General features: G+C 48.7%; 1 protein-coding gene across 9 annotated transcripts in view; it reads left to right on the top strand.

The window, feature by feature from the left end:
* The window catches only part of LOC116949418 (forkhead box protein P1-like), a 432,818-nt gene that overhangs the window by 82,876 nt on the left and 334,367 nt on the right, over nucleotides 1-15,575 (top strand). The window lies entirely within an intron of this gene.

Below are 15,575 nucleotides of genomic sequence, written 5' to 3'. Positions count from 1 at the left end.
GGGTGCAACCACAACAAACAAAAAAACGAACAAGAAAACATCTTAAAGTGACTATGACTGTGCAAACAGAAAATCCATGAAAAAAACAGCAACATTTTCCTGAAAAAGCACCGTATACCAACGCTGTGTGCAAAAATCCCAGTGGGATGCAAGTCAAACAACAACAACAACAACCACAAGAAAACTGAGATTAAGGCCATCAGTCTAACTCCGTACTACAACAAAACAAATATGTCCAAACCAAAAAAAGTTTTCGAAATCACCAAAAAATAAAGCCATAATCGCAATGTAACAGTGATCATAGGGACTGTGACCGAATTTTTACAATAAACTACATAAATAACATGTAACACCAAACCCTAGAGCCATAGCTAGCTGCATGAGCTGCTCCACAACAAAAGCATCAGTCGGAGTATCAAATTGTTCAATGCACCTTTAAGATCAGCACGCTAAATCAAAATACAGATAATACTTTTCAGCGTCATCCGGAGCGAAACATTTTATTTTATTTTACGCCAATGAATATCAGTGGCAGCTAGGGGTGTACAACTCCTCTAGAGCAGTTTTGAGAGAAGATCTCATTGGTAACGATTCAAGTTGCAGTTTATTGGCAATAGCATTCCAGACCCTGGGGGCATCAATAGCAAAGGCCCTTCCTCCAGTTTTTGTACGGCAATAGGGAATGTAAAGCTGGTAAATGAGCGAAGACCTGAGGTCAAATTTGTTCTTTGAAACAGAGAGGATTTTTTTGTAAATACATCGTGAATAAATAAGATCTGGTGCACAAGCCGTCGAACATTAAGAGATGTTAAGTTTGACCCAATGTAGAGATCACAGTGGTGAGTCCTATATGGGCAGTTCAATGTAAATCTTAAGGCCGAGTGATAGATGGAATCAAGCTTCTTCAGTACAGTACTTGGGGCTGATTTATACACGATGCCACAGTAGTCAAGTAGAGGCAGTAAGGTAGCTTTTATCAATTCCAAATGGAACATAGGGGGGAAGCAGTGCTTGTGTCGATATAGAAAACTAATTTTTTATTTTTGTCTTTTTACCAATATAATCAATGTGATCTTCAAAATTCAGTATTGAATCCAGTATGGAATGAGTGGATTTGGAGGGTGGTGGTCGTTCCGGTGGTTTCAGGGCTCAGAGCACTGAGCCGTGACAGCTAGAATCCTGGGCTCGAATCTGGGCAGCCCCCACACATGATTAGACCGGGTTCTCAAACTAAACTAACTAAACTATTTTATTTGACCAGGTAAGGCCCACTGAGCTATGTAGCTTTTTTCAGAAGCGACTCTGGCTATCACAATTGATAGCTCAAGGAAGTGGCGTATCACGTGGAAATGTATAGCAGACAAATACTCTAAACGCACGTTTGTTAAATGTGGAGGGAAAAACCGGAGGATCCGAAGATAAATCCACACGACCATGGGGAGAGAGACATGCAAACTCCAAATATACACCAGGCATCCAATTGGTGGCCTGTCACCAATGAGTACAGATGGTTCACAATCCAATTTTGTGTGTGTGAGTGCTGCTATCTCTTTGGTCACTTCACTAGCCCAGTAAGTCACGAGTCTCGTGCACGATCTCTCCGCGATCCACCAACCCTGCAGACAAAAGTGCCTCATCGAGACCGGTGAGGAACAGGCCCAGACGTGACACTGAGCAGCTCCAGACCCATTAGCGAGAGTGAAATCTTAATCCGGGCTTCAGCTCAAATAATAATACTGTGATACAAAAAAAGTCACTATAAAGAGGTGGAAACGGAACTAATTGCCGCGTGTACGACTGCCAAGGAAACTGCCATTACCTGCTTCAGTCCGGTGATTATTTCGGCTGCAATGCTGGGGTTTGAGCACGCCGATGCATCGTTGACTTCCAGATGTGCGCTGCATTCGCCGGCTGCAACGTGAGCGCTGCTGCTGCTGCCAACCTGTGGTAGCACTTAGCGTAATTGCGTGCGGTGGGTGCATTCATTGCATTGTAAAGGAAAACCGGCACTTTGTAAATTTAGACATCAGCGCGCCGGGCCCGTGGTGGCGCACGGCTGTAACGCAGAGCACTCGCCGAAGCCGGATCGCTGGAGCACCGCTGAGAATTACCCCGGCGCTCCACGTGCCGGGAGCTTCTCCAGGAACTGAATAGGCAAGGTGGAGCGAAACGTCGGACGGACATCGTGCCAGACAACACGGCAGAGCAACCCGACAACATGGCGGAGAGCTATAACATTCGAGCACATCTGCGATTCGAAACCGTTTGAACTGTCTCGGAGTGTAATGCGATTATAATCGCATTATCAAGCCCGTCATTTACATGGCGTAAGTTTTGTGAAGTCGTCTGGGTCTTTAATGCCACCCGCATTGACTTACATGGATTTGAGATTCAGCGTTTGGTGTCACGGTGGAGTCTGTCTCAGCCCTGAACCGTCAGAATATAAGATGACTTGGACCCAGAAATGTTCCTTCTCATTTACCCCGGAGGATGGCAAACTGGGGAGGGCTGCTGGCATGACTTTAGTGATCATAAACTCTTGGGGCCTGTGCGCGTTTTAGTATCTAAACGGTCACCCTCCTTTTTTTTTGTTTGGCGGCAAAGAGAGTTGCATTCCATTCTGCTGCCGCGAGCTAAGTACTGAAAACTCTGTGGTGCAACCGCTGCCTGTAGCGGATTGGCAAAGTTTAATAGAAAAAAAAAACAGAGGGGGGCGAGAAAGAAAACACTCGTCCGTGCCCGCCCGGCCGTGTGAAACCGCTGCGCGATATCTTTGCGCGCTCTCACGAGTTCGGCGCTCGGCGCGGTAAACTAGCGCCGGATTCTCGCCCCCCCCCGTCCATCGTTAGCGATGCCGCTGCCGCCTCTCGAGTCTCCGCTCCCGGAGGTCCCCCCCCCCCCCCCCCCACTACGTTGTTGGGCGCAAGCGGGAGCATCTGCCGTGAGCGCAGGGAGGGAGACTGCGGTCGAGGCGCTCGCTCCCCTGCGAGCGAGCGACGGTGACGGTGGCGTTCCCGTCGTGAGCCAGCGTCACCCGCTCCTGGGTGACCCCGGGGAAAGTGACACGGGTGGGCGCGACTCATTAATGCACAGGTCCGCGCGTGGGCTTTGAACCAAGCACGGTGTGTCCGTCCAACTTCCTATGTACGTGTGTGCGTCCAACTTCCTATGTACGTGTGTACGTCCAACTTCATACGTAGGTGAGTACGTTGAACTTCCTACGTACGGAACTTCCTATGTACGTGTGTACGTGGAACTTCCTATGTATGTGTGACGTTGAACTTCTTTCGCACCGTAATAGCCAGCCGTGCTAATCGGAAGTTTCGGGGCAAGGACAACAAATTTAAGTACCGCTAAGTAGCGGTGTCATTATTATTATTATTAGCCGTTGTCATATTTCACTGATTACTGCCACCCCCCCCCCCGTGATTGTACCTTCCATTTTAATACATTTTATACTGCCACTATTGGCTACGTTTGGTGTGCAAAAGAAGTCCGACATGCATACACACGACACATAATGTTCCGTGAGTACTCCCAGACAAGCGTTACTGTTGCGTTTGCTGCGGTTGTTTCCGGCACTCGAGGCATCAACGCCACTGGCAATTTGTGGACATCGGTGGAGCCCAAGTAATCCTCACAACACAATTGTACTTATGCGGCATCTGAATGCAACTGCATCTCAAGTTGCCGTACAGAATATTATTTTTTTACAGACAGAAAGAGGCAGTCGCGATGCAAAGAGGGGTGGACTAACGGACGAAAAGTGCGAACCATATATATATACGATCATCCAAAATTGCGATGTTAATTTCGCAATTTTAGCGATCGCTGGAAAATGCATCCCACTTAACGCAAAATAAATATTATCGCTGAGGTGTACAAGTTAAATCGTCGCTGTCGCGTCTTGAGGGGGGGGGGTGGTGGGGGAATTAAATAGGGATGACGAAAACGGCAGGGACACTTTTGTTGAGCACGCGTTGAAGGGCCCCGGGTGTTTGCGTGCTTTTTTTTTACACGCGGGCGGTCGCGTTGCTTGGCAGAGACGCGGAGGAGGAGTGCGCGTTGCGAAAAGGCGCCGCGCAAATAATGAATCGTGACAGCAATTAAACGGGAACGCGGGGCTCGCGGGAAAAAAGTGGATGAATTTATTTCAGCAACTTCGCGGTGTTGGTGAATAGTGGTTAATAGGAGGAGGAACTACTTAATTACCAGATCAGAACAGCGGGGGATTGAAGGGCGTTAGCTTGCTGAGCAGGGATCTCACCGCGTGCGCTTGGCTGTTGCCTCCGCTGCGCGCGTGCCGCCCGCGACCAAAACACGACGGCGCGTCAGTGTCCAGTCGATTTGCTTTGGCCAGGTGAGAACTCCAAAGAGCAGGATAAGGTCCCATTATTAAGAGTGCCACCTGGGTTACCCAAAACGACAATGGGAAAACTGGTTAAATAAAGTAGTGCGCGGTTATAAGTCGACATGCAATGTCACGCAGTTGCTATTTGCGTTATTGCTGCACTTGAATAATGCTTTGAAAGTAAAGCTGGCACTGCCATGAAACGTTTTCCGCTCACAGCCGTTGTATGTATACAGCGCATGTAAGAGGATAACAATTGTAGCATGCATCTTTGCCGGGTCTGTGTGAAAAGCGCTGCTGCTATCATTTATATTTGTAAATAATTGTATAACTCAGCAGACATTACGTCTCCTTCACGTGTCTTTTCTCTCCGCGTCCGAAATAAAAGTACGTCATTACACACGCCATCAGCCGCACGGCCTTCTGGGAGTGCGTAATTTCAGCAGCGTTGTTTCAAGACAGGCAAACTCTGGACCGGTTTCGACACGCAGTGTCTCATCAGCAGTCAGAACTGCCAATCTTAACGATAATGACCCTCCCCTTCGGATATGAGTTCCAAGTTTAGTAAATAACTTGTGTTATTAGTTTACTTTTTTATGCTGCGTGCTAATTGTTAATGGGCACAATTACGTACGAATGCAACATGCCTTTGCTGTGAAGTGGCCTTGAGAGACCTGTGGCCGCATCAGTCTAAACAGTGGAAATAACCAACAAATGGAATTTGACACTTATGGTATTAGAGTACAAAACAACAATTAACGCCCCTTTGCAACAACTCTTCAAAGAGTTATACTCAAATCCTCATCTTACAGGACATCACATACCAATGAGCTTGAAAAGCGTTTCATGATGGACATTGAAACGATATGTAATCATTCTTTGGGTCTTTCGGTAAAGTCACGTAGAACAAAAATTTGTACAAAAGAATTATTTGTAAAAAAAAATTGTTCAACGTGACTTTACCGAAAGACCCAAAGAATATGAATTCCTGCAGTCACGAAAGCTTTAAGTCAAGATATGTAATAAAACGCATTATATCTGATTTCAGATTTTATATATTTTACATATAGCAAACATCGAATTCTACTGTTGTGCAACGGTCAGCACTGGACTTACAATCCAGACGTCACCGGTTCGATCTCCTGACGCGGCAGTAAAAACAATGGGGCAAGTTTCTTAAATCCCCCCTCCCCCCACAGCTTCTGTCCACCTCGCAGTGTGAATGGGTCACACTAGGGTTTGTCGATCAGCGTTGAGTAGTCGACCAAGTACCCTCTGGAGTGGCTCGAGCGAGCTCGTTGTAGGGGAGGGTGCCAGCAGTGGCGAGATGTTAACTACCTCACCTGGTACACAGGAGGTCGCGGGTTAGATCCCGAACCTGACGCCTGCTGCTGTTTATTTGGAGTTGGCGCATTCTTTATCCACCATGGTCAGGTGGATTTTTCTCCGGGTCCTCCGGTTTTTCCCTTCACATTTAGAAGCATGCGTTTCGAGTAAGTGGCTGCCATCAATGTCCAGATGATGATAAGCCACTTGGTTTGTTCAGCTATTATTTATGGCCAGGTCCCTTCTGGAAAAGAGCTATATAGCCCAGTGGGCCTTACCTGGTAAAATAACAACTTTTTAGTTGTTATTTAATAGTGGCGTTGGCCAGCCACTCGCAAGGCCCGCCCCTACCCGCTTGTACGTTCGCCCGCGCTGGGATGTTTGACCACATTATTTCTAAGTGCCTTTGTGCATGGTAATGATAGAAAAGTGCCCAGAGGAAACCAACTCGCATTGTGAGTTGGTGCGGCGGCTACCTGCCTGCTGTACTGTCCTCTTCAGGCCTGGTGGATTATGTCCCCATAATTCACCACCCTCACCTCCCAACTCACCACCAGCCTACAAGTTTGGGCCCGGCATAACGTAAAAAAAAACACAAGCCCAAATCATGAAGTTCAAGTTTATTATTTTTTAAACCAGCCGAAGAGGACTCAAGGGACTGGGGATGTCTCATTTTCACGTGGCCTTAAGAATAATACGAAGAAAACCGCACAGCCCTGCTCAGACCACTTCTGGCGATAAACTCAACAATAATACGAGGAATAAAACGTACTGGGTGTGTAGCCCCTTCATTGAATCATTTCAATTGCCAAGCAATACCGCCACCCTCCCCCCCCCCCACACACATCCAGATTACTTTAGGAGGTATTACATTACTAATCCATTTTTCCTGTAATGGGCAACGACCTTACCTTGAGCGGCGCAAAATCTCGGCAAACACGTATTAAGTCTTGCCCCCGTGTTTTTCAATCAAGCCAGCGCGCGCGCTGTTGGCACCGGCTCAAGCTTCTCGCTGGGGCTCAGCGCACGGAAGCCCGCGCTGGCTTGGGCCTCGACGCGCACAAAGTAAATCTTTGTGACAGGCCGGGGGTTGGCAAGGTGACTTGTAAGTTACGCTAACTTCCAAATTCGGAGTCGAGGCCCGAGGAGAAACATCAAAGATTATAGCACTCCCTGCCCTCCTGCCCCGAGCATGCACGCGGAACTTGGTGGCATAGCTGCAGACGAGTTTCCCCACCCGTGCGTGCATTACGTCCGATTTCCCCTCCCTTATTTATAGATTCGCCATAAGTTTTTAAAAAAATATGGTAAAGGCGCAGCACTGAAAGTGCATACACACGCAACCGCTGGTGGAAAGGCCTCCACTAGACGGACCGCTGGAAAGAAACCACCTCTCTCGAGTGGCATTTTTAGTCGAATCTCCTACGCTGGCCGTGCGTCTTGGAAGAGGTCAGAGTCCCCATACTTTACCCCACCACACGGGACCTGACGATCGACTTAACTGATCATTAACAGCATGGCAGCATCATCATCATCATCAAAAACAGGACCTTGCTAAACATCAGCCATGAAGCTCAATTTAGGCGTTGTGAGTGTCACGACCGGGGAGGGTGAAGGTGGACGCGTCGCTCTTGGCACGAGGCTCTGCTCGACGCAAGTGCGGCAAAACCCCGCGTGCCCCCTTGCCTGCGTGAGAGGGGGCATCTGGTATCTGAAGCCCCCCAGCTCACTCGCAGCAGGCACGTGGATTTGCGTGGGGGGGGGGGAGTGGGGTGTGCAGGGGAGTTGTGGGAAGGCAGCGAGGAGATGTGCAGAGCGAGCATGAGTAAGGTCACCGGGAAGGTATGTGTTTGTGTAAGTCCGCACACGTAGCGCGTGCGCGCATTACGCGGGGAACGACGGCGGATTGCGCTCCCATTCCGGCCAGCCGAGTTATTTCCCCACCAGTGGCCAACATCAGCGGCGAACTTTTCACAAAAACGAAGGAGGCCCCATGCACCACTCCGTGACGCGGTTGAGCCAAAATATCTGGCTCAACCGCGTCAACGTAAAATTATAGTTGTTGCTCGACATCGGTCGAATTCTGGTAATTATTCCCATTACCAGCAGGGTGAATTCTCTCCACTCTGAGTTACAGGCACTCGCTAGTAAAGGTGCAGCCCTGCAATTGCTTGTTAATACCACCGCTGGAGGAAAGGCTTCCACGAGAGCAAGCCCCTCGAGAGGGCATTTAGGCCTACTCTTCCACGCTGGCTAAATGTCCTGGAAGAGGTGGAACTACCCAGAATCTTCCACACAACAGGCACCCTGCAGATCGACTGTTGGGTGAAATGATTTCTACTGCTGGGTGGACTGAGGCGGGGGTGTGTGGAGGGTTTCGGGGGGGGGGGATTTATCAGAATCAAAATCTTGATTTAGACCTGAAGAATCCGATGAGCTATGAAGCTCTTTCTCACAGATGTCCAGTAGGTGCGGGTGAAAAAACATGCCACCGTCGTTTAAACTGCCACGCCGGGAAACGGAATCGAACCTGCGACCTTCGGACTGCGAGGCCGGGGCGCAGCTAAACCATCACAGCAGCGGTGGCAGCTCCCCCTGTTTAGTTCAACATCCCCCCCCCCTCCCCCCGTCCTCTTTAATTCTTATCAGGGTCGTGTGGCAGCTCAGTGAGGTCTCCTGTTAACTGAACCCGTCGGTTAAAGAAGCCACCCAAACCTCTCAGGAAGGAGCTGGGGTTTTTTTTTGGCGTCCAAGAGAAGAGCATCATTCCGGACCCCCGTGGACTGGAAAGTCGTGGCACCCCCTCCTCCCCCTTCCCCGCAAGCTCCGAGGTGGGGTTACCAGTCGACGGCGGTGCCTTAATGTAGAAACTACCCACCGCTGGCAAACAGAACTCTCTCGCTAGATAGCGTTTCACTTTCGTGTCAGCCCTGCACCAAAAAAAAACTGGAATGTGCCTAGGAGTTAGAAACTGCATCTGGTGTTTTTCTTCTCTGGGCGACTAATCTACTCAAACAATGGAATGTCTGTGCAGCCTTCCTTTGAAATTAAATACTTTGTTTATTCTTCGCTGAGCTCTGGCTGTGGTCTAACCCTTTCCTAAGCCTCTCTCTCTCTCTCCAGCCAGCAGGCCATCTCTCTTTCCCCCAATGCCCCCCCACCCTCCATTATTGCTGCCCCACCTCTTCTCTGCGTGTTGTGACGATCACGTGCGTATGTCGACAACGTCTCGTTCCGTGATGCGAGCTTAGTTGGGGGAACAGTGCTGGGTGCTGGGGTCGTGAGGTCGAATCCCAAACCTGCTGCTGGTCCAGTCGTCAGCGTTGCTGTTGCTGTTGTTGATGTTGTTGTCGTCATTTTGGTACGATAGCGAGTCGGCATTCAATCTCCCTCGCCATTGTCATCGTCGCGTCATCGGCGGCATCTTCTTCATCGCTGTCGACAAACGACAGCGTCAATGTCGTCAACATCATCATCCTCAGCATCCTCAGCATCAGCAAAAACAGCATCAGCAGCAAAAAAAGCAAAGTCAACAGTAGAATCATACTCGTGAACATTATGATCACTGTCATCCTTCCATGGATAAGTTAATTGAGCCGCAACTGCTGAGGCTGCACCGATTTGGATGGACTGGCACCTGCCGTAGCAATGTAGAGTTTCCACTATTTATTTGTTTTGATCCGCCAATGGAGATGGAGCAGCGCCCGGCACTCACGCTGGGTATGGGAGGGCACTTTTGACTTTGACTTCACGGCTTCAATTTCTGGGGCTTTCAGTTTTCCCCAATGGCTCTGTTTCCCCAGATCGGCTATCACTTTATCTCTGCATCCGTTTTGTCGACACCTCTGCCGCGTGAGCTCGGCTATCTGATGGGAATGCCTTGGCTTATTGCTTCCAACATTACACGCTTTGCAGCAGCCTCTGCAGTGAGACCCACTGTGGTGAGATCCGCTGTGGGTCTCTCCCACTCTGGGTCTCACCCACTCTGGGTCTCACCCACTGTGGGTCTCTCCCACTCTGGGTCTCTCCCACTCTGGGTCTCACCCACTGTGGGTCTCTCCCGCTATGGGTCTCACCCGCTGTGGGTCTCTCCCACTCTGGGTCTCTCCCACTCTGGGTCTCACCCGCTCTGGGTCTCTCCCGCTATGGGTCTCACCCACTGTGGGTCTCACCCACTGTGGGTCTCACCCACTGTGGGTCTCACCCACTGTGGGTCTCACCCGCTCTGGGTCTCACCCACTGTGGGTCTCTCCCACTCTGGGTCTCACCCACTCTGGGTCTCACCCACTCTGGGTCTCACCCACTCTGGGTCTCACCCACTCTGGGTCTCTCCTACTGTGGGTCTCTCCCACTCTGGGTCTCTCCCACTCTGGGTCTCACCCACTCTGGGTCTCACCCACTCTGGGTCTCACCCACTCTGGGTCTCACCCACTCTGGGTCTCTCCTACTGTGGGTCTCTCCCACTCTGGGTCTCTCCCACTCTGGCTCTCTCCCGCTGTGGGTCTCTCCCACTCTGGGCCTCGCCCGCTGTGGGTCTCTCCTACTGCGGGTCTCTCCTACTGTGGGTCTCACCCACTCTGGGTCTCGCCCGCTGTGGGTCTCTCCCGCTCTGGGTCTCTCCCACTCTGGGTCTCACCCACTGTGGGTCTCTCCCACTCTGGGTCTCTCCCACTCTGGGTCTCACCCGCTGTGGGTCTCTCCCGCTCTGGGTCTCGCCCGCTGTGGGTCTCACCCACTGTGGGTCTCACCCACTGTGGGTCCCTCCTACTCTGGGTCTCACCCACTGTGGGTCTCGGTTCCGCATGCGGCAATTGTTAATTTACTTATTTAAATCGGGAAGCATTTTTTTTGTACATCTCCCTCGCAGCCAACAACCCCTCCCACCACTTCGTATTGCCAGCCAGTCATCACTCCTCACCTCTATGGCCAAGAACCTCTCGCGATCCGTGTCACCTGCTTCCCGGGGCCAGACATCTGCAATGTCTATTATATTATATTCACGCCCGATTTGCTTCTGTTTCTCGCAGGGCAGATGTCTGTGTTTTCAGCGTCATGGGCCACAGCACCTCACTATTACAGCAACAACTAAAATGACATCTGACATTCGATGGTGTCAATCGTCTTCGTCGGCCACGGTAAATCCACTGCCGGATGGAAGCATATCTATGCTTGGTCCAGCGTGGGGTTGTTGGGCCATACTTCACCACGCTGGTCGGTGCGGTTTGTGAAGTGGGCTATTGAGGGCTGGTTCAGATATCACTTGCCACTGATGTGAGCCGTGGCCGGGAATTGAACTCACCGATACTGGAATATGCATTCAGGATGCTGCGCTGGGCACATAGCAGCGTCGCATCATTGGTCACTGCTGGATGAAGGCCTCCGGCAAAGCTGCAGCCACATCTCACGATCACGTGATGTAATAATAAACCACCTCACACCTGCTAAGTGTATATACTGTATATATGCATGGATATACATTCACAGAAACTCTAATCACATTGATACACATGTATATATGTGTACGTAGACATAGACGCAGTGTGTTCCAGCTTCATACTCGTGCTGATTGTAGCCAGCCCTACGGCCTCTCACTATCGCACACCCCCTTTGCAAAGGGACGTCTGCACCAGGACTGATTTAATCGCTCCGTCTCCTTCGTAGACGGCACCTCGCTTGCGTCCCGACGTTCCTCGGCTACTGCCGCTCCGTTCTTATTCTTGAACGTTAGCCACCATCCCCTGCTGGCGACGTGTCCTGGACCGAACCGAGAAGAATACACACATTATTTATTGGTGTTGACCACTCAGGGGTGCTTCATAATCTCCATGAGCATTTAGCAAGCATCCGATTTAACGCGGTTGACTGCGTACGGTGCAAAAGAAGTCTAACATACAAGTACATACATCCTAGGTACGAATCTGAAGAGCCACGTGTGATTAAAGCGGCTTCTCGAGTGTAGAGAGTTAAGGGGTCTTAGCCCAGTCACCAATGACAAGCAACCGTTTGTACATTTGGTTATTCCATTATCTTGAGCAAGCTCCGGGATCTAACATTGTACATCACGTAGTCGGGGTCGATTTCAGCGAAACAAAACGATGTTAACGCCAATTTATTATCTTTCTTGGGAATTTCTTTGGAGCATCACGTACATTCCGAGCGACTATGCAACACAAGACGGGTGCACTACGTAAGGTGGTGGCCACCGTTCCTAACCACGTGAACGGAATCACGCTATGGTTGAACCAGAACAGTCGACGCCGTCGTGTCGTGTTTCGTATGGAGACTGAAGAGCGAGGATCGAAGAAGACGCCGACTTATTTCCCGGGTTGAACAGCCACGCTCCCTCACTGGGGTCCGCCCCAGGTCACGCCCCCTTCTCGATCCTTCTCGATCCTTCTCGATCCTTCTCGAAGAGTCTGGGTCCACATCACGTGGCCTGCGCACACCCTTTTCTGGGGGCTCTCGTGCCCCCTCGTCCGGTCACGTGCTCTCTCGGGTTCACCCAGACTGTCATGCCCTGACCCGACCTCCGTGACATCCGGAATCTGCCCTCTAGTGAGCCCTTGTGTATAGTACACCCACTGTCGCCATAATTGAACGGCCCATTTATGTTGTTACATATGTAATAGTTTAAAGCAGTGTTTTTCATTGCAAGGCCCGTGGGCGACTGGCAGCCCCTGGTGGTCGTTAGTGCGCCCCCCCCCCCACGACAATACACAACATGTGACAACAACCCCCATCAACATCATTGTGCTGCTGTCACAAACCCAACAATGGTTTCTGAAATGTGTTGGCTCTCACGCTGATGATATCTTATCGGCGACATTTGCCCCTCCATCTGAAAATTAGTCAAGGACGCGGGTTTAAAGCATCTTCTTAGTTTTCAGTTTATTTAATTTATTTATTTTGGTATAGCCCCGTGAGCCATTCGGCTCTTGAATCGGGTGCAACCACAACAAACAAAAAAAACACGAACAAGAAAACATCTTAAAGTGACTATGTGACTGTGCAAACAGAAAATCCATGAAAAAAACAGCAAAACAATTCCTGAAAAAAGCACCGTACACCAACGCTGTGTGCAAAAATCCCTGTGGGATGCAAGTCAAACAACAACAACCACAATAAAACTTAGATTAAGGCCATCAGTCTAACTCCGTACTACAACAAAACAAACATGTCCAAACCAAAAAACGTTTTCGAAATCACCAAAAAATAAAGCCATAATTGCAACGTAACAGTGATCATATGGACTGTGACCGAATTTTTACAATAAACTACATAAATAACATGTAACACCAAATCTTAGAGCCATAGCTGGCTGCATGAGTTACTCCAAAACAACAGAAGCATCAGTCGGAGTATCAGATTTTTCAATTCACCTTTAAGATCAGCACGCTAAATCAAAATACAGATAATACTTTGCAGCGTCATCCGGAGCGAAACATTTTATTTTATTTTACGCCAATGAATAGCAGTGGCAGCTAGGGGTGTACAACTCGATGTCACGTGACATCACTGTTGGCAGGAAAAGCACAGAGGTGAGGTCATGCTGTATTACGGTCATTCCCAAAACAAAAAAATTCGGATCACCTGAAATTTTGATGTTTTTCAGATTGATTCAAATACAAGGACAATCTCCACTACATCGCAATATCTGGCACTTGGCAAGCATTGCTTAAGAGCCTAAACAAGTGTCATCGAGCATCGGATAAGAGAGGCAACTTGAAATGTCTCTAGAAATCGTTGTCTTACTCACCACCCAATTTTTGGAATGATCTCATACCCAATATTAATATGGCAATTTTGCCTTCTTCAGCCGCATGTGTTCGAGCCATGCTGCAGAATTACCTCTGACACAATTCCTATGAATACTATAAATAAACGATAGTATCTCTTATCCTGTATAATGGTTTATTTCGTGTTTCAGTGCTATTTATTATTTTTACTGTTTGCAGTAAGTTCTGGCGTGAGTTTAGTTTAAGCAATTGTTGTTTTTTTCACTCTTGTTAGTTTGCACATTCCCACTCTGCAATGCATCGTGACTGCCGCCACTACCGGCGATGTTGGGCTGTCCTTAATGGGTCTTTGTGTAACTGTATGGGTCTCTATGCAACTCTATGAAATGTCGTTGGGTCTCCATGTAGCTGCAATGCCCTGCAACTGCTACCACTACCAACGATGTTGGGCTATGGTCTGTGAGTCTCTATGTAACTCTATGGGTCTCTACGGAACTCTTTGGGTCTCTATGCAACTCTATGAATATATTTGAGTCTCTATGTAGCTGCAATGTCCTGCAACTGCCACCACAGCCAGAAGATGTTGGGCTGTGGTCTGTGAGTCTCTATCTAGCTGCAATGTCCTGCAACTGCCACCACAGCCAGACGATGTTGGGCTGTGGTCGTCCTTGTATCAGAGCTGCTGAGCTCAATGGCTCTCATCAGCTGAAATAATCAAGTTTGGGTTTCCTTGTCTTCCCCGACTCTTCCCTGAGGCCATGTGAATTCTGAGACAACATTTTTTCACCTGGCCACGACATGCCCCCCTCTCTCTCCCACTGTTAACACAAGTGGAATATAATTGGTGATAAACAGATGAAATGAAAATAAATTGTAAGCACAACAAGTCTTTTTTTGTAGTATTATTCGCAGCATTATTTCCACCGAGCTAATTTGCTTTACTGAGTAAGCCACCAAATATTTTCAGGGATTAATAAAAGATTTAAAAGAGAAAGTTGGCATATTGCGCCGCATAGTTTACATGCTGCCTCTGTTTACCTGCATTCACTGCAAGTCTCGCTAACGACAATCCCTGGCATATAATCAATACCCATTGTTACAGCTTCCACTGCCCGCTTTTTCGGTCTGATGTGGCTATGACATGAATGGATTTTTAATTTTTACAGGGAATTTTGGGGGTTTTTCTTTTATCCCCATCATTCATTGTTGCCAAAAATGAAATGAAGGATATTTACGGGTGTGTGAATATTTTAGGGCACATTTCAAATATCTCATTTTCTTAAAATATATATTTTTTTAAAATGTAGAGCGGTGCAATATTGTACCTTAATTATGAATAGGTCATAGCGTTATCACTGGCGTATCTCTACGGGAGAAGATGGAGCCGTGCTGTCATTTGATGTGAGTCTTTGTGAGTGTGCTGAGGGCGTGGGATTTATACATCGGACTCACTGTGCCATTATGACTGTGCAATGTAGTACATTTCACCCGACCTAGAAAGAAAAAAGAATATATCCCTAACTTGGGAGTCTTAAAATGCAGAGATTCTAATGCAATCTCATGCAATATCTCTCTGTTTCATGCTGTCTATTCCACCCAATCTCTCTACATTACAAAAAAAACCCAACTATTATTTTTTAACACCATAGAAGTCCCCCCCCCCCACCCGCCGCCCCTCTCTGTGCCCTCTCTTCTCCAACACAGAAATAAAAATGAGCAATAAAAGCGGCAAGGTGTGTTTCAGGCTCTCCGCGTGTCACGATTGTGTGTCCACCCTTGATTGATCAAAGCCGGCGCCCAAGTGACTGTTTAAAGCTTCAAGCTGCCACGTGCCCCGTTAAAGGCCCTGAGTCGAAAGAGCCATTCCTGTGAAGGCCTATCTTTATTAATTTTTTCCCTCGATTAATAATTCATTTCATAATAAATTCCTCTCCCAGTGATGTTCCTTCCAGATTATTATCAGACCTGGCGGTGTAATGAGTTGCACGGAATGGAGAGATAATGAGATGGCTAAAGTACCTGGGGGTTGATGGTGGCTGTCTGCAATGTTCCAAGCCTCCCCCTACCCCCCCCCCCGCCCCCTTACGCAGCCGCCACAGCACTCCAACCCCCCCTCCTATCCTTTCCAAAAACGTGCGCGCAAAAACACCCTACCTCGTATC

Source organism: Petromyzon marinus, chromosome 36 (assembly GCF_048934315.1).
Source record: "Petromyzon marinus isolate PM22_M1 ecotype Great Lakes invasive population chromosome 36, UKy_Petmar_22M1.pri1.0, whole genome shotgun sequence".
In the NCBI taxonomy this organism is placed as follows: domain Eukaryota; kingdom Metazoa; phylum Chordata; class Hyperoartia; order Petromyzontiformes; family Petromyzontidae; genus Petromyzon; species Petromyzon marinus.
The sequence above is the reverse complement of the archived record's forward strand: the minus strand, read 5'-3'. Positions and strand labels throughout refer to the sequence as shown.